This window comes from Aquarana catesbeiana, linkage group LG02, assembly GCF_042186555.1.
Source record: "Aquarana catesbeiana isolate 2022-GZ linkage group LG02, ASM4218655v1, whole genome shotgun sequence".
Taxonomy (NCBI): domain Eukaryota; kingdom Metazoa; phylum Chordata; class Amphibia; order Anura; family Ranidae; genus Aquarana; species Aquarana catesbeiana.
In genome coordinates this window covers 608,424,776-608,445,558 of record NC_133325.1, presented here as the reverse complement: position 1 = coordinate 608,445,558, position 20,783 = coordinate 608,424,776, and the positions used below count along the sequence as shown (strand labels likewise).

General features: G+C 39.0%; 1 protein-coding gene across 1 annotated transcript in view; it reads left to right on the top strand.

Moving 5' to 3' along the window:
- The window catches only part of TBL1X (transducin beta like 1 X-linked), a gene marked incomplete in the record, with an annotated part of 495,828 nt that overhangs the window by 271,301 nt on the left and 203,744 nt on the right, over nt 1–20,783 (top strand). The window contains 1 exon segment of the mRNA XM_073616359.1: nt 4,503–4,644.

Here is a 20,783-nt window from a genome sequence, read left to right as displayed (position 1 = left end):
TCTATTTGTGTGAAGAAAATGATAATTTTTTCACATGGTTACAGTGTAGCATGACCACGCAATTATCATTCAAAGTGTGACAGCGCTGAAAGCTGAAAAATGGCCTGGGCAGGAAGGGGGTGTAAGTGCCTGGTATTAAGGTGGTTAAAGGGGTTGCAAAGTCAGAACTTTTTAATCTTAATGCATTCTATTCTTTAAGATAAAAAGCCTTCTGTGTGCAGCAGTCCCCCTCAGCCCCCCCTATTACTTACCTGAGCCCCATCTCTGTCCAGCAATGTCCATGAGTGTCTCGGCCGTCCGAGACTCTCCCTCCAAATTTGCTGGGGCACAGCAGCGGCGCGATTGACTCATGCTGCTGTCAATCAAAGTCAACTAGCCAATCAGGAGAGGGGGTGGGTCCGGGCCACGGCTCCGTGTCTGAATGGACACAGGGAGCTGTGACTTGGCTCGGGTGCCCCCATAGCAAGCAGCTTGCTGTGGGGGGCACTCAACAGGAGGGAATGGCCAGGAGCGCAGAGGAGGCACCCGAGAAAAGGAGAATCCGGACTGCTCTCTGCAAATCCACTGCACAGAGGAGATAAGTATAACATGTTTATTATTTTTATAGAAAAAAAAAATAGACTTTACAATCACTTTAAGCCTACCCTATTCACAGAGTACAATGCTTTTATGGGCTTTCACTGCTGAGCAGAGTTGTCACCTTGTAATAGAAAATTAATTCATCTTTTCATCCTCCATTCAAAGGGGTTGATTTACTAAAGGCAAACTGACTGTTCACTTGCAATGCGCTCACATTGCAGATACACAGGGGAAGCTTAGTGAATGAAGTGAAGCTCTGCTGACTTCCATCACCCAATCACATGCAAGAAAAAATGTTTTTTATTTTCCTTGTAAGTAATTGGGTATTCTCTGCAAAGTGAAGATTGACCACATTCAATAAGCTTCTGGGGAGAATTCCCTTGCAGAGTGCAACTTCGCTAGCAAAGTGAACAGCATATTTGCCTTGAGTAAATCAATCCCATAAAACACTTTGTTTGATTGAAGTTATAGTACAGCTTCTATGAATGAAGAAGGGAGAGGAAAGGGCAAGCATAGTTGGCACTGTTGACGGGTGCATGTGACAGGGGGTAGGACCGGCAAAAGGGACACTTCTCATCAAATGTAAGTAACTGCCCTTGTGTTGAACAAATACAACAATTACCTAAGCCTAGGCTTTAAATACAAATTAAAGTCATGGATAATTCTTTGTTTTTGATTCCCTTAACATAAACTCACACAGTAACAGTATTATATATTCTAGTCTTCACAGTCAAGCTTTTAAAAAATATTATGTAATTGTAACTATTTTCTAACATTTTCAATCAATAAAAAGTTTCAAATTGTTAGCCTGTGGTCAGAGATCTCCACAGGGTTCTCTTTATCCTCCTAATATTAAGGTTTAAGCTTTTCTCTCATTGCAGCCTCTAACAATGCAAATGTATTTAATAAATATAGTACAAACAGGGACGTGACATTTTGACTGTAAAATACAAATGGAATGGGACCCCTATTACTAGTGATTCCATCATCTGTCAGTCTGATAAATGGATTAGTGTAAGTGTTCCAGTGGGGAAATGTAGCCTATGGGGCTTCCAGCTAATTATATTTAAGTTGTTTAGTACTGCTGGGAAGCTGCATCCAGGCAACTGCTGAAAGCTTTGATGCAGTGTACACCATTACACTGTGTGTTCAGAAACTCATTACCCTTTCATGCCTTGCTCTGCCTGGAATCTCGGAAGCTGACATGAAATAGAGAGCAGAAATCAATACTTGAAAAGACATTTTATTTGTGCCCCTGGTCCATTTCCTGATTCAGGAGCAGATGTGGACCCTGAAATGTTTCTGACAGCAACAGCTTTTAAAGTTAAAGTAGGATATGTTTAAATGTACTGTGTTAAGTAGCCTTGCTTCGTTTTTCGTTCTCATTAAGCAAGCTTTGAGTTGATAGAAAACAATTGTATTGGGATAATTGATAATAAAATGCAATACTGGGGTAGAGGGCTTTAATGCATTGCTTGTATTTTTTTCTGGTGCCATCTACTTTTTATTCTGTCCCCATGCATTTGATGAGGCTGGTCCAAGAAGTGTCTTGGTACTAGGCACTTAATAGCAATGTTGGATACTGTGACATTGTTCAGTATAGCACAGTAATATCAAAGATTATTAGGGATTTATTGCAATAGATGAAAGGTATTTGAAGCCCAACTCCAGGAAATAGCCAAATTTGCTATTGTAGTAGGAGCTTCCTGCACTACAAGGGTTAAATGCTTGGTATCTCTTGGGGGAGCTGAAGAGCTGAAGAGGCTACATTACTTACCTTATCCCTGACCCAGCAGGCTTTGATGCTCCAGGCTGTGAGTGGACCCTTGGCATCATCATGTACAATGCAAGGCTATTGAATTGTATTGAATGTCGAAGAGTGTGACCATGGTTGGGAGCACCTTAGAGAGACAACAGTAATGGACCTAGCTCCTGGGATTCAGGGAGCAGGGAATACAGTGGGATTTACTCCTTATTCTTGAACCCCTAGACATAATGAGCAGTTAAGCCTTGTGGTATGGGGTCCCAATGCAAGAGTACATTTTGTCTAATTCGAGGAGTTGGGCTTAAAAAGCCTCTGTTTTCTGCCAAGAACTTGTTCTGATTGCAAGGGTACAATTTCCCTCTAAGAGATTTGTGACTGTTTTGAAGGACTATTTAAAGTGCTTGCGTGCGTTTAGACTAAATGTGCCTAAAGGGGTTCCCCAAAACACCTTTATATTTATTATGCCAAAAAGACAGACCTCGTAGTCAGTATGGACTCATTTTTTTTCTGGATTTTCTCTGTTCTGGAAAGTGTATATATTTGGATTTCCCCCTGGCACCTGTACTACAGCAAGGGTGACTACAAGCCCTATAGAGAGGAATGGGAAAGCTGAGTTGCTTTACACCTGTACTTTACCAAAGAAAAACACATGTGATAAAATTTGATAAAAGCAGCTATCCCTACACTTGGTTCCTGTATAGTAGATCCCAGGCCACCAAGTGGAACTGGGAATTGCTACATCCATCCGTGCTTTCTCAGACTGGTGTTTTGCTTCATGACAAAGTTCCTTTAAACAAAAACACTGTTCATTTACAGTTGGAAACAGCACTGATGTTATTGGTTTCCTAGGGGACGAGATTTCCTTATGGAAGTACAGCTCTGTTTGTAATGATAGCGCTGGGAGTGTTTTTCTGAGTGAGAAGGTATAATTGCTGAAAACCACTTCAGAAGTGTCTCGGGAGGTGCAGTGTTCAGGTGCCTGTTATCAACAACCCTGTTTTGCTAGTGAAGGCAAATGGGAGTTGGTAGAAACAAGGTGCAGCATGAGATGTAGAGTCCTCTTGGAAATATGGCACAATCTTGATTTTCTCTCATTATTTAAAAAATGTGTGGTTTGCCAATCACATGTATTTTTCATAAGATACCATAATCTACATGTAATACACACTCACAGGTAAATGTCAGGGTTGAGTTATATGATTTGTTTTAAAGGGATAAGTTGGGCTTTTTTGGTAAAACTTCAACCAGCAACCTTACCGGTTGGCTAGAAAAATAGGCAGGGGTATAGACCTATACTAATTCATGTTTACATACACACAAATGTTACAGACCATCATAATGTAGTGTGAAGAATGAACTACTAGTCCTGTTACTCCTTTAGTTTTAGAGAAAGAAGGAAAGAGTTGAAATACATCTAAGGTAGTTAGTATTATATTATTATATTTATTGCTGTCTGTCCCCCGAAGATTTCCCTTCAGTTCCTGTCTCAGAGTCATAACAGGAAGTAAAAGAAAATATCTCTCAAATGAGACAGTTTAGATCTGTGATCTCCAAACTGTGGTCCATTGCATACTTTTATCTGGCCCTTGGGTCACTATTCCTACCACTGATACAAGGTAGTATTCCTTCCACTGACACCAACAATAGGGCAATGATTCCTATACTGACACCAACAATGGTGCACTATTCCTCCCTCTAATATTAAAAATGCAGTATTGTTTTCTATCACTGATGCCAGGACATTTTCTACTCCAATTGGTCACAGCCCAGCCCCCCCAAGTCTCAAAAACAGTACACTGACCCTTTGTTCAGAAATTTGGAGACCCCGTCCCCCCATTGGTTTAGATAGTTGTCCTTGCAACAGGTGTATTTATTGAAAGATTTCCCTCTACTCCTGTTCTAGTGATAACTGTAACATTTTACATCCCATAACTTTCTCTCCTGTATAATGAAAACACAAAAGAAATGTTAATACTTCCCTAAGCCAGTGATTGCTGACCATTGTGGACCACTGATGGTCCATGAGAAAATTTTGGTGGTCCCACAATCAACATTGTGTGAGATATATTCCGCCCAGTGTTGTTTCCAGTGTTTTTCTCAATGCTCACTGACGATCAATACTGTCAGCACACATTGAAAAATGATGTCTCCCCTGTAGTTACGGCTCTTGTGAACTCAGAAAGAGACGCTGGGAGCAGTGCTGAGAGTGGGAGGTGAAGAAGGAGGGGACTTCCAATGGCAGCGCTGATCACAGACTGTGGAAGGGAGCATGAAGCTTGAGCACATGGCTGGATAAAAAGGTGAGATTCAATGATGAGTCTGTGTAAGGCAGCAGTGTGATGCAGAGTGCAGGGGGGTGGGGCAGAGGGGGGCAGAGAGCTGGAGCATTGAGTGTATAAGACATGCAAAATTCATGTTAGTGGTCCACGGGATTCAAAATTGCGAGTTTGGTGGTACTTGAGGTCCGAAAGGTTGGCAGCCACTGCCTTAGGCTATACAAAAACATTTTAGTTTTTGTCTTTAGATACATTTCAAAGCAGTATTAAACCCAAAAACAAACATTTATTATATTGCAGCTTACCAATTCTTAGATGTGATTGCTGCATTAGTTTTTCTTTTTAGTCTTTCTTTTATTTATTTTTACCTGGTGCTTCTGCAAATAAGCCTGATATTTTTCAACAGAACAAGCTCTCCAACAAATGTATCAGTTATAGTGTTGAGACAAACCATTTACCATCAACAGGGGTGCTTACAATGATTAACTTTTATTTATTCATGTAAAATCTTTACCCCAAAAAGAAAAAACTGTTGCTTTAACTGCTTTTGTAATTGCAGTGTGAGCTGGAGTTTGGCTTGAATTTGTTATTGTATCTAAATCTGCTAGTACTTTTAACACACCCCTTCCCACAGACTGACAATGCTCTGTCCGAAGGTGCCTCCTGTGCTCATTTATCCAGAATGGGGGGATTCTAATATAGGAGGTGTGTTACTGGCCAGATCACCAGGTGAAAACAGGGGAAAAAGACAAAAAAAAAAACAAAATAAACAATGCAGCCACCACATCTAAGGATTGGTAAGCTGCAATATATTACATTTTCGGTTTTGGGTTTAATACTACTTTCAACAACAATAAAAAGAGAACATAAGAACAAATCTATATATTCTGACAATCGGATTTTTCATGCGTTCTTGGTGGGGTTTCCCAAGGCTGTGGATCCAATGTTCTGATAGTAACAAGAAATGGTATAACACTGGTTAAATGTAAAGTTGTATTCAAAGTGTTAAGCCTTAAAAATTCGGAGCACACTTATTCCATTAATATAATGCTTATTGGAGCTTCTTTGGCCACACCTCTGTTCCCCAGAAATAACTGTCAAAATGTCCCCAAGCTGCCCACACACAAGCTTTGAATAAGGCAAAAACCATATTGGAGTAGACGTACTAAAGCCTTCAGCGTGTAGGTTTTAGGGCCGGTTCACACTGCTGTGTGGTGCAAGATCGCATGTGATTCGCACCGTACTACAGTGCAAATCACATGCTATGTCCATGCGATGCGAATTCAGCCATACAGATAGTATGACTGAATTTGCACCACATTCAGACCAAACTCGTACAGGACCCTTTTTTGTTGCGCTGCAGAATCGGATTGCATAGGTGTTCATGTCAGGACACTTATTCCTGTCCAAATTTGCAGATTTGCAGTCCGAACTGATTTGGGGGTGCCATTAACTACTAATTGATACTCCCAGCAGTTCGCATAGGGCAGTGTGAACTGCCGCCGGAAGACATGCGATGCAGGAACCCACAGTGGGTTCCTGCATCACTGCAGTGTGAACCAAGTCTTAATGTCAAAGTTTAATTAAATAACCTGACCTAAGAAGCTGATTGGTTATTATGCACAGCTGCACCAGATTCTTTTTGCACCAGTTTTATTAATTCCCCCTAAATATATATTTATAACATATAACAGGAAACCATAAACACTTGTACTCAGGGCTTTTTACTATTGCCATTGCATTACCCTTAATATACAGCTATGTCTGAACATAGGATTTGTCTGTTACAAAGATATGCACAAATGCAAAGAATTCTGTGATAGAGAATGGATAAAGACTGTTGATAAAGCCATTTGTTTAACCTGCATATAGATGTTTCAAGCTTGTTAACTCTCTTCAGTCCAAGACACGTAAGCCTTAGCTGGCTTGGGGAGAAATCATACACAACAAACACTTGCACTGCAGTATACTATTGATTTTCATGTCCAGAGTTCTCTTCTTCCAGGCTGACAGTCCCTAACTGGTATTCAGCACTAACACTCTGATATTAAGGTTAGTCAGCATCTGTCTGATTATGGAACAGTTGACAAATAACAGTATTCTGCTGTGGACCAAGGGTCACAATATAATCAGGCTATCCAATGGCTTTGCACACTCTATGGTTCTGCCAAGCCTACACAAGCCCAAAGCTTGACAATGAATACATGGTGTGACCTGTGTCAGAAGGAGGTGCTTCTACAGCCTCCATCTTTAATTAAGTAATGTGCACATAATTGGATGAGTGCTGTTTATAAAACATCTGGTCATTTGCTAAAAAGCCAGCTGCCTAAAGCCGGCCATACGTAACTTTGACATCTTTAGGCGGAGGAGGATAGAATCCCTGACTCTTCTCCTTCCCTCCTTCCTCTTTCTCTTTCTATAAGCCACCCTGAGCCATACCCTCCTATTCTTTTTTAGATTCTATTCTTGTTGCCTTTCTTTCCCTTTCTAGCCCTCAAAACTGTTTCTTTCAAACTACTTTCCATACAACAATGCTATTTGTAAACTAACTTACCCTACATTTAAAGCCCTAACATCTACATTAAAGAACTCCTCATAGATAAATTGCTCACCAACTAGGCGAATTGTCCACCGTTCAAGTGCATTTCCCACTTTTTAAGGGCATGAGATCCATATGCCCTAAGGTTCTTCCTGATCCAGTTGATCAAACCGAACCTACTTATACTCAACAGTTATAACCCTTTATCACCCGATAGCGTTTTGTTCAAGTGTATTAACTTTTGTTCAAGTGTAAAATCTGTAGGACATGGATATGTCCTAATATGTTTGACTGGTTATATTCCTAAATGCTCCCAGTGGAGAATTTTATATGGCTTAATTTACTGATTCACATGTGATACCCTTGTTTATACAAATTGTTGCATCTGTATGTTTCAAATAAAGCTTTTGAAATAGAGAGAGAAAAATAAAAGCCGGCCACACATGGATCCAGATTCGACCAGTTCTGCAGGAACCAGCCAAATTTTGATCTATTTATGGGCACTGTGGCTGTACAGGCTATAGCCAGCTGATCAGTGTATTCTAGCAGCGGGGAAGCTTCCCCGCTATCAGAATACAAAAGCTTAGTGAGAAGAACTGCTGGTTGAATGTAAAAAACTGACTGTATTGGCTGCCTTAGTATGGTTTAGTTTGAAAGATTATTTTCATCTTAGGAAATTGCTTTAAAGCAGAACTTTAAAATTCTTCTCCCAGCCATCCTCTCCTACTTTTGACACCTCTTTGGGGAAGGGGAGCAGGTACCTGGTTTTGACAGGTACCCGGTTTTGACAAGTGCCTGATCCCACTTCCTCTTAAATCGCTGCAGTGATTCCATCCGAAATACTCCCCCCCTCCTCCTACAAGCTTCTGGGACATGTCATACAGTAGGTCCTGGAAGGCTGTGGGACCATTCATAAAGCAAACCATGGCTTGTGCTGGCGCAGTGGGAATCACAGACCAAAAATTTTGAAAAAAAAAACCAATATGTTCTACATTCTGTTCTAATACATATCCAATAAAATAAAATTTCTTCCGAAATTTAGGCCAAAATGTATTCTGCTACAGGAACTTTACTATAAAAAAATCCCAATAAATGCATATTATTTTTTTTTTGTATGAAAGTTATAGCATCTACAAACTATGATATATATATATATATATATATATATATATATATATATATATATATATGAAAATTTATCAATTCTGTTATGTACTTCTGGCTTATCTCATTTCTTGAAGCCCTTAAAATGCCAGGACAATACAAATACCCCCAAAATGATTCCTTTGTGGAAAGTAGACAGTCTGCAGCATTTGGTAAGAGGCGTGGCAAATTTTCTGAAGTTGTAATTTTTTGTCATAATTGTTTTTGAAAATGAAGAAATTGCGTAAAATTCCTTTTTTTTTTTTTTTTTACATAGTGTCACCAGTGCAGTTGAGTGTCATTATATGACTGGTGGGGTGATGATCAGGGACATTTATGGATGACCGTGTGTTAAAAAAAAAATTAATGATTTTTATTCAATTTTTAAACATTTTTTTCCATTTTTTTCCAATCTTTGGGCAACACTGATGTTTGTGATAGACAGGTAGGTCAACATTTTCCTAAAAGCCTGCAGGCTAATTCTCTGCAGGGGATACAAATAAAACATTTTATTCGATCAGGGATTTTGATATCCTTGGTGTCAACTGAGTATACTAAATGTTCCAGCTGCATATACTGTATATATACAGATCAGAAGAAGGACAAACTTAAAGTGGTCCTAAAGTTAAAATTTTTTTATTACCTTAATGCATTTCCTGCATTAAGGTGTAAAAATTATCACTAGTTGTTGTGCCACCCTACTCCCTAAATACTTACCTGACTCTTCCACCAATCCAGCACTGTCTCATCTGCAGCACTGCTGCTCTCTCTTTCTGGTCTCACTGGAGACACTGAGAACAGCCAGAGCCATAGGCTCCTGGTGCTATCAGTCAGGTCAGCAGTCAGGGAGCAGGGGCATGGCCAAACCGAACTGTGGGTGTCTATGCATGAACACAGCCCAGCTTGGTTGTGTGTGCATGAGTGCCTACCTTGCAGCCAGCGTTGGGGGGCACCTGGAGGAAGGAGGAGTGGAGCGTACCAGTGAGGGACTTACAAAGTTGAGCTAAGGGATAGTTACCGGTATGTGCAATAGTATTTAACCTTGTAGTTTTTACACCTAAAATGTAATACCTACTATATGTGTGTCGCCCTTCTATAAAACCCATTAGATGTCTCCTTTTATAAATGTGTCTTTTAAAGTGTTCAATTTTTTTATTTTATTTTTATTAAAGTATCAAATATATCTATAACAAGTATTTTTGATACATATTCAGTTAGGCATAGGAACAGAAACAAATATGTACAGAAAATGTAAGCATTAAAAATTACATTCATATTAGTGCATAGAACAATATTGACAAACAAAGTGTTCGATTTTAACTGGTGATCTCACTACAGGAGCAGTGTTTTCACTCTCTCAAGTGTGGTACCCCATTTATCACCGCCTATGCTTTCTGCAACATTCCCCTGCTTTGATTGACTGCAGAAGCACAAAGCATCATGGGACATGTCCCATGATATCTAGCAACTTTACTCGGCTGTGATAAGCTCAAAGTATGGGAGGCTGCAAGCCAAAGATGTTGAGATGTACACAGCAGTCAGGATTAGACATCAGAAAGGCATGTTTAGAGCAAAGATAAAAATTATAATGGTGGCCCTACTTTGACAATTGAACTGATACACAATGGGAAAAATGTACTAAAACTGGTGCACACAGAATCTGGTGCAACTGTGCATAGTAACCAATCCACTTCCAGCTTTTATTGTCAAAGCTTAAGTTTAGCTTAAAGTGATTGTAAAGGCTTGTTTTTTTTTTTAATTTAAAGTAACAAACATGTCATACTTATAGTACCTCAACTGTGCAGCTTGTTTTGCACAGAGTGGTCCTGAGCCTCGACTGCTGGGGTCCACCGGCGGCTCACGCGGCTCCTCCTCACTTCAGATAACCCCCTAGGAGATGCGCTCTCCCGGCGGGTTACCTTGCGGGCGCGCTCCCGAGTGAAGCATTTGCGTCCATAGACACAAACACCGGACTCGCTCCCTCCGGCGCCCGCTTCATTGGATTTGATTGACAGCAGCAGGAGCCAATGGCTGCACTGCTATCAATCTACTCAATCAAGAGCCGGGACCCCGTGCAGAGAGGGACAGCGTGTCTCCAGCGTGGGAATTATGGGGCTCAGGTAAGTAAAATGGGGGGGCTGGGGGGCCGGTGACTGCCAGAAGTTTTTTCACCTTAATGCATAGGATACATTAAGGTGAAAAACATGAGGGTTTACAACCCCTTTAACTTAAAAAAACAGCTGAAGTTAGAAGCTGATTGGTCAGTATGAACAACTGCACCAGATTTTGTGTGCACCCGTTTTAGTAAATCTCCCGCAATTCTTTTTAGCACAAAAGTTTATATCTACTTTAGGTCACTGAAAACTATGGCCAGATGACCTTAGTTACAATCTTTGTTTTATGTGTATAATTAAACTGATTTACCTGAAGGCAAACAAAATGTTCAGTGAGATATGAAGTAATAATTTTCTGTATAATTATTATAAAGGCAGATGACTTTTCTGATAACAGTTTAGGAAGCAATGATGATGTAGAAGGTGATTAACTTCATATTTTGCCTTTAAATATATATGAATACGTGTTATCATTTTTGTAAGGTATTTTCAGAAAAATATGTATATATATATATTTGTAATGTTTCTATGTTTCATTTGTTTATTTATAGCTCTCTGAAATTTTAACCAACCCATTATTGGGCAAAACTAATATGTATTGACATGCAGTAAATAAATTAATATTATTACTTGTTTTGCGACCGTTATTTTTTTTTTCTTTTACTGTAGAGAGAAAAATGAATTAAAGTTGAACTTAAAGGAGAAGTACAGCCAAAGCTTGTTTGGCTGTACGTCTCCTGTGGATCACAGGAGTGCAGTTTGTTTTGAACTCCTGTGACCCGTTTTCAGCAGAAAGCGGGCTGAACTTTGCTGTCTGCTGACATCACAGAGCCAGTCCAGACTCAGACAAAATTGTGACAATAGAGTTGGGATCCCCCCACATGCCTCAACCAGCACCCAGCTCAGCCTCCGGCCACACTTGCCCCCTCCACAACTCAGTGCTAAAGTGAGCGAGGGGGGGCAGAGCAGAGAGAGGTGACTGAGAACTGAGTGATCAGTGGCATTTGATCACTCGGTTCTCAGTGTTAGAGCCGGGTGTTAGAGCCGGTGACAGATGCAGCATCGCAGTGATGCTGCATCCACCTAGGTAAGTATGATTGCTAAAAATCCCATACGTCTCTTTTAAAGCAAAACTCATTTTTTTCAATTTTGGATAGAACAAGGCAGGGTTATAACCAATGTCAGATTTTTTTTCGCCATCTGTGTCCTATTGCAGAAATTTACCTTCACTCCCTGTCTCTGTTTAATTGGTCAGAGAAAGATGTTATGGGTTGGAATGAGCAAAGTTGAGAGTTTTCATTTTTGACAGCGTAATTGATCGTTTTTTTGCAAAATCGGTTTTACTGAAATCACTCCACCCATCCCTTGTTAGGAGTCCGTGATAAAGCAAAATTAAGTAGTCAGAAAGGACATTAATCACGATACTCTGGGCTGTAGCAACTTTTTGAAAAGTTGCTGCACCTTGGAGTTTAGAGATTCAGTTTATTTTCTGACTGATTTCCTGAAGTGCAATGGGCAAGACCGGCACCCTGGGAACTTACAGAGCTACTCACCTTGAGTGGTATACATTACTTCTTAAGAAAAAAATGAGTATTTGCTTATAATTAAATATCCAGTGGGCATTAGGGTGTTTTCATGTTTCACATAAATGATTGTCTCCAGCATTTTGTTTGCTTACATCTCTGTGTTGGACTTGCTAGTGTTATTTGTCCTCTTCTAATGATAATGTGTGCTCGACTGTAGTTGTCATTTCCTACTGACTATGTTCTCCCTATTGGCCATAAATTGCAATTGTAAGAGAACAATAGCTTGTTGCCAACACAGGCTTAAAACCACAATGGTTAAGTAAAGTAACTGTTAAGTTATTTTAATGAACTATTAAGTATTATGCCCCGTACACACGGTCGGATTTTCCGATGGACAATGTCCGATCGGAGCGTGTTGTCGGAAATTCCAACCGTGTGTGGGCTACATCGGACATTTTCCATCGGATTTTCCGACACACAAAGTTGGAGAGCAGGAGATAAAATTTTCCGACAACAAAATCTGTTGTCGGAAATTCCGATCGTGTGTACACAAATCCGACGGACAAAGTGCCACGCATGCTCAGAATAAATAAAGAGATGAAAGCTATTGGCCACTGCCCCGTTTATAGTCCCGACGTACGTGTTTTACGTCACCGCATTTAGAACGATCGGATTTTCCGACAACTTTGTGCGACCGTGTGTAGACAAAACAAGTTTGAGCCAACATCCGTGGGAAAAAATCCTAGGATTTTGTTGTCAGAATGTCCGAACAAAGTCCGACCGTGTGTACGCCCTAGTACTGTTAAATATAAAAACTGGCAAAATATGACACAACAGCCTTTTTTATAAAATTTATTTTCAATCATTCACCCACCCAGCCATTTTTAATCGGCTTAAAAAACAAGTTTTGGGTGGACATACACTTTAAATCAAGGATTTCTAGACAGCCACATTCTTTATGGCTTATGTAAGCCCCACAATCCTGCACAGAACCCTTATTCCTACCACTTATACATGCAAACTTATATTTAACACCCATAGATTATGACCAGAAGTAAAGAATCTATGAAGTTTCTGGAATTTGTAATGATTTTTAACCTCCCTGGCGGTATGATTATTTCAGATTTTTGATGCTGAAAGCAGTAAAAATTATTTTGCACGGAAATTTGGTGTTTTATATTGTAGGCCTGTAATTCTTAGGAATAACTCACTTAAATCTGTCCAAACAAGACTCTAGTAGACATCCCGGGTATGATAAAGTTTGAAAAACGAAATAAAAAAATGATAATATAATAAACAACTATAAATAATTATAACAAATAATAATATAATAATAATAAAAATTATTCAATAATGTAATCAAATCAAAAACACTGAAATTTGCTCAGTTGCAGAATTGTTTCTTTCGTTACTTTCAGTGTTTGATGACGGATTTCCCCACAAATCACTATTGCTCAATTCTGCAAGTGATTTAACTTATTATCGCTGTTTTCTAGCTGGTCTAAAAGCACTTTTGACGTAAACAGACATTTTTTGGTTGCTATGGACAATCTCCAGTTTCCTGGCAAAAAGAACAGTATTTATAATATAAAACTGCATGCAGGTCACTGGACAAACCACTAGGGACAAAGGGGATGTGTAATTATTTGATACAGCACTGTAATCTGTAAGATTACAGTATACTGTATCTATACTGTGTTTTTTACTTTTTGAATTTGGCGCCGAACTCCGTCCCCAATGCGTCGCAACGCTCGCAGGGAACAGAGCTCGGCACTGTGAATCGAGCGAGACACGACGGCTCGCAGATCACAGCGGGGAGACATCGCAGGATCCAGGGGACAAGGTAAGTAACCTCTAAATAGATCCTGCGATGCGATCCCGAGTCTGGCTCGGGGTTACCGCTTTTGGTATTGAAAATCTACCCCGAGCCAGACTCGGGAATACCGCCAGGGGGGTTAACCATTTTAAGACCGGGCCTTTTTTTCAAACTTGTTGTTTACAATTTAAAATTATTTTTTTGCTATAAAATTACTTAGAACCCCCAAACATTATATATATATTTTTTATAACACCCTAGAGAATAAAATGGCGGTTGTTGCAATACTTTTTGTCACACTGTATTTGCGCAGCGGTCTTACAAGCGCACTTTTTTGGAAAAAAATTCACTTTTTTTAATTAAAAAACAAGACAACAGTAAAGTTAGCCCAATTGTTTTTATATTGTGAAAGATGATGTTACACTGAGTGAATTGATACCCAACATGTCATGCTTCAAAGTTGCGCCCGCTCGTGGAATGGCGACAAACTTTTACCCATCAAAATCTCCATATGCAGCGTTTCAAAAAATCTACAGGTTGCATGTTTTGAGTTACAGAGGAGGTCTAGGACTAGAATTATTGCTCTCGCTCTAATGCCGCTTACACACAATCAGATTTTCCGACAACAAATGTTCGATGGGAGCTTGTTGTTGGAAATTCCAACCATGTGTAGGCTCCATTGGACATTTTTTGCCGGAATTTCTGACAACAAACATTTGAGAGCTGGATCTCAAATTTTCCCACAACAAAATCCGTTGTCGGAAATTCTGATCGTGTGTACACAATTCCGACACACAAAATTCCATGCATGCTCGGAATCAAGCAGAAGAGCCGCACTGGCTATTGAACTTCATTTTTCTCGTGTTGTACATCACCGCGTTCACCGCGTTCTTGACGTTCAGAATTTCCAACATTTGTGCGACCGTGTGTATGCAAAACAAGCTTGAGCCAACATCCGTCGGAAAAAAATCCCAGGATTTCGTGGTCAGAATGTCCGATCGTGTGTACGCGGCATAATGATCGCGGCGATACCTCACATGTGTGGTTTGAACACTGTTTTCATATACGGGCGCTACTCACGTAATCACTTCTGCACACGAGCTCGGCGGGAAAAAAGTAAAAAACAAAAAGTAAAAAGGGAAAAAAGTTTTTTTTTTTTCTTATTCATTTTACCTTTTATTTTTAAATTTTATTTTACCTTTTATTTTTAAATTTGACACTGTTATTTTAAAAAAAAATGATGTCACTTATTCCTATTACAAGAAATGTAAACATCTCTTGTAATAGAAAAACCTCTTAACTATGAGATGTGGGCAGAAGTGAAATTTTGACATCGCTTCCGCCCTGCAATGGTATGGAGACGGGTGGGGGCCATCTTCCCCTCACTCATCTCCATACCTAACAGGAGATAGGACTCGATCGCCTCCGCCGCTGCCGGCTGCTCCGGTTAGCGGCAGAGGGCGGCGCAGGGCACCAGAGAGGGGTGGGAGGGGGGCCCATCTCATGCCGCCGATAAAAGTGATCTCGCTGTGAATCCGCCACAGACACCACTTTTATCTGAAAGCGGGCCTCCCGTTGAAGAAGATGATACCAGAGTTATAGTAGCTAGCTGCGGCCATAACAACGATATTCCTCTTCAACGTTCCGCTGTATAATGACGACGGGCGGTCCGCAAGTGGTTAAAATATGATCTGATCTTTATCTATGTCAATAATAAGTATGGTGCTATTTAACGAACATATACATTTTAGACTTGTTAATCTTTAATGAACAAATGGTTTAAACTGTTAACCTGTTCCTGCTGGCCATACGTATAGATAAAGGGGGTCTTAAATGCCAGCCAGTTGCATATATGTGTCCATGGGGAGTGGCTTTTCTGTGATGAGAAGGTGCTTGCTGCGTACTCCCAGCATGGTAACTAAGATGTCATGGGAAAAAACTCCCAATACATACTTGCGATCGGGAGTTTCCATTCATGTGACTATTGTGTAAAAGTGTGTATGATGATTATTATTATTATTATTATTATTATTCAGGATTTATATAGTGACTATTTACACAATGCTTTACAACATAAGGTCAGACAGTACAATTACAATGCAATTTAATACAGTAGGAATCAGAGAACCCTGCTCATTAGAGCTTACAAAAGAGAGAGGGTCCTAAGATACAAAAGGTAATAACTGTGGGGGATGGGCTGATGGAGAAAATAAATGTACAGTTGTTAGGTAATGGTAGGGGTTGGGTAGGGGCCAGATAGGCTTTCTATGTAGCAACTAGTGACATCTGTGGGCAATAACCTTAGGCACATGATTTCAGTAGCTAATAATCAATCTTGTTTAATGGATATGGGCTATTTTGGCCCATTGTTCTGTACACGGTAGCTTTTATACTGTAGATGCACTGTATGTATGCAATCAGTAAACTACATGTCTTGTATGAAGATTAAAGATATTGTAATATGTACAGATTTGAAAACTTTTTTTTTTGGTATCTGGAGTCTAAAGGACAAGAGGGAAGAAAATCACAGCAGACACTTTATATTTTTATAACTTTAAAAACAGAATTTAATCAGGTATATTTTGAATTGAAGATTACTGTGCATGCACTTTTAATCACCTTTTCAGTCCAGATCTTCAGATGTGAAGATAAATCTCTGTAGCATTGCTTTGAGGATTTCCTTTCTCTTACTTCATATAGTGCTGCTACTTGCCAGAAGTATGAGTCATTGCCACTGAATTCCCCTGACTTACAACCAGACAGGTGGCAAATATATGTACAAAAAGGGAGGAGACCACTAGATGAACTCAAAACTTAATCTTCAAATGACAGCTGGAAAGTTAAGTATAATGTTATAAATGTCTGTCCCTATTGCCCAAAACAAAGTTTCTGTAATTGCTACAAAAGTATTGATATGAGTTTTTACAGTGCAGCTGGTGTTGAGTGCCTGTTTTGTTTGACATAGCCAACACTTTGGTTATTCTGGCAGTTTACAACAAGTCAAATAGAACTGCTGATCAGTTTCATTTCTGAATACTTTTTCGCTGCAAGTTACTTTATCCCATTTGCTTCCATGCTGGCAGATAATTTACATTCATCATATTTCAATTCCAGTCTTTGTAATATACCCTTAGAAGGACCCTGGCTGTGTCCTCTATGGTGTATTTGGATTACACACTATCCACTTGCTTTGAAAAGATGTATCTTATGGGCCTTGGGCTATGCAATGAGAAAGAAGCAAATAAAAATTGATAAAGATTGTGCAATCATTCTCCCGGCTGATAGGAGAATGATAGGAAACTGAAATAGAAAGCCAATATAACTGTTTAAAAAAAAAAAACAGCAGAAAAACACGACACATATTTTTCATAGCTTTCTACCCTTTCTTTTCTCCTTCACTGCACCTGCACATGCCGTATATTTAATTTTTGTTTTAAATAATACTAATATTTTTTTTTTTCATGTAAATCATATATACAGCTCCTTCAACAAAAGTAAAATGCGTGTGGGGATATTATTTTTAGCTTTGATTGTACTGTGTAAGACCAAGTCAATATTTGTAACAAGTTTCTTGGGTCTTTGTATTGATGGATTGGGATTAAAACAATTTAAAACAACGTAATGGTCCTTTTCTTTTGAGGGGTGAAAAAAAGTACCACCGTTCCATTACTCATTCTCTGATAAGCTATAGATCTGATCCTGCAAAAAAAATTCTGTAGCAGTTTATACTGTACATCATAGATAGGGTATTTTCAGGTATTTTAATTTTACACACACACGGTTTCAAAAGGGTTCAGTAAATTTTGTTTTAAGATTGAGGGCTTTATGGAAGAAGCTGGTAATTTAAGCATAACTGGAAATTGTCCTAGTTTTTTCATAAATCTTGGTAAGGGTAACTTCACTTTCGTGGGGGGAAAAAAATAGCAAATAAAGAGAAAATAATATAGTGTATACAATTGCGATACATGTCATATTGTAATTGAATGTTATTAAAAATTACCTTTCCCTTTCAATCTGCAGCCACTGTTATTTTCTATAAATGCAAAGCAATATGGCTACATGGAGTTATTCTGTACACAGAATGTGTACTGACCACTCCTCAGAAACATAATTTCCTGCTTGTGTGATTGGCTCACTGATTTTCCCAGAAGTCTGCCTAAGATACAAGTCAGACTTCAGGCATCCCCTGCAACAAAAAATGTCATTTTTGGTGAGATATTTCCAATAGGAATACGTCTAAAGGGATGCAGGCCCAGCAGCTTTCCTCATTAGTGCCCTGCAGCTGCAAAGCTGACTGATAATTATGAAACTACTCCCATTAGACTCACTCAGCCAAACACACATGGATTTCTTAAGAATAACAAAAGGTAGGAATCTGCAACAAAGGTTGTTATAATCCTTGCAATGTACATAGATCACCCAGAGGGGAACGTTTTTGTCTCAACAAAAGTGGAGTTACACTTTAAAGATTGTAGTTTACCATGTTCCCTAAATTTGTAGCAAAGTTTGTCTCTGAAAGATACAGATGAGTAGAAAAATGTTATCATTTATCATCATCATTTCCATTTACAATAAGGTTCCAATTCATGAACAAGGTTAGCACAGTGGTTTATATGGTCATGGGGTAGATCTGGGTGACCAAGGCTCCCAGCTAGTTTGGGAGGCCATTGAAAAAATTGTGCAAGCCTAGGGCTCTTATTATTTCATATGAACTTTGTGAAAATCTTATGATTTTGGGTAAAAAAAATATGTGGGATTTTGATGAGAATCATTTGAGGACTGCATCTGCCTTTTTCATAGGACACTACAACTTTTTTGTTGTAGCTTGTGTTAGTTTTGTAATATATTATTAGTTTATAGAACTAGTTTGTCAAACGTTTAGTATAGTAGCATAGGAAAAATAATATGTCTATGACATTCAAATAATTTTACCATTCTTTTTGTTATAGTTAACACTTACTGTCAAATTGTTTCTTACCTTGATGAAGCAATGCAGTTAAACAGGGTATGGGTACTAAAAACAGTGAAGGATAAAGCACACAACGTTGTATACATAAGATGGACAAAATAATGGTAACAATATATGAGATATCAAGTGTCTCTTATGTAGCAGGCTTGACTTTTGCCTTCAAAACAGCATAAGGCCTTCATTGAATGCTGACATACAAGTCATGAATTGTGTGTTGCATGATCCAGCTTTATTCTTCAAGAAACTAAATAGCCGGAGACATTAAGGAGGTAGAAAAGACTTGGCAGTCTTCTGTACAGAAATTCCCATATATGTTTAATGAAATTTAGATCTGCAAAATTGGGGATGCTATGAAAGGCATTACATTTCATCCTCTTAAAGTTGTGTAGCAGTGTGTATGGGTCATTATCATCTGGGATTGTGGGAACACAATGATTTCCTGGCCATTCACACAATCACATACATCACACACTCATGGAACCTACTTAACTCCCTTGAGATGGCTATAGACCCCATTACCATGTTTACCTATTGTCAACAGAATTTGTGAGTCGATTGCATTATTGGCTTTCTTCAAATGTAAATCTGTCTAGGTATAGGAATTATTAATTGACCATATTACTTATTGTATGGGGCATTATTATCTTGGAATATGGGAACATCATGTTTCCTTGGCCATTCACACAATCACATTCATCACACAATCACACACTCATGGAACCTACTAAAGTCCCTTGAGATGGCTGCATTATATTATAGACCCCACCACCATGTTTACTTATTGTCAACAGAATTTGTGAGTTGATTTTTGGCTTTCTTAAAATGTAAGTCTGTCTAGGTAAAGGAATTATTATGACCATATTACTTTTTCTTTCCATTCCATTACAACCAGTGGTCCAGGTGTTAAATAATAATAATAATAATGTACAAGGGTATGCATGCACCTTTGTTTGCCTTGGATTCAACCAGTGTACAAACTACACCTTGACTATAAATTCTATCCAGGCCCTGGCAGTAATTACGTCTTATGGGTAATGTGGAAGTACAGTAAAATGCCATGAATGCACCAATCCCAACCATAAGGTATAATCACTGCCCTAGAGCATGTCAAAGCTGAAGCACAGCTCTGCAGGCTGCAAACACTTTCACAGTACCATTTGTTAACATAGGATGTCTATATTTATATCTGATAAGGTAGGGGCTCTGTAGGTTTAGTAATGTTGCACTTTGTATATTTTAAGCTATTATCTATCCCAGTTGTTGAGCCTAGGTATCACTTGGTAAATGTTAGTATTTACCAGTGGACCTTGAGGGCTGCATCAGCATTGAGATATTGGGCAGGCACTCTAAAAGTAAGATTTGTCTTATTGTCTGTGGTTCTGCTCCCCTTTGTTGTTTACAATTTTTTCTACAAGTTGGTTGGAGTTCAGCTCAGCAAAGAAGCATCTCTTCGGCTAGTATACCACAGAATTTAACTGCAGAAGAACCACTGAGATATCTGACAGATAAGAATTATTAAGAAAAAAATAAGTGTGAAACTTTATGTTTAAGGAAGGAAGGTGGTGTGAAAGCAGTTGGTAAAAAAATCCAATATGACTGGTAGCTATTTCCCCAGAAAACATTGGGTTGGGCCATCTCCTGTTTTCTGCTGTGCTCATACGCAACCCCCTGAGAAGCCAAGATCAATTGATGGTAATATCATATGTGTGGGCTGGGCACCTCAGCTAAATAAAAATTAATCAAAATGTTAAAATCTACTTATGGTGCACTCCATGTGTCAGTTGTATGATTTAATGAGAATCCTGTTGGAACAGATTGCATGCCAAGAACTTCTGTTCAAAGTACAAATCTTGATCCACTGAGTTTTCATGTTGTTGTAGATGAGTTCATTATGACCTCTATGTGCTTGATACTCATGTAGCTTTAATAAAGATATTAAAATGTAAATAAATTATCACTGCAGCCTGTCTCACAGTTGTTACTGGAACATGCAAAATACAGCCATTCTATGAGAGCATTTTCAGATAATCAGTGCTATGAATTTGCATCCTGCCAA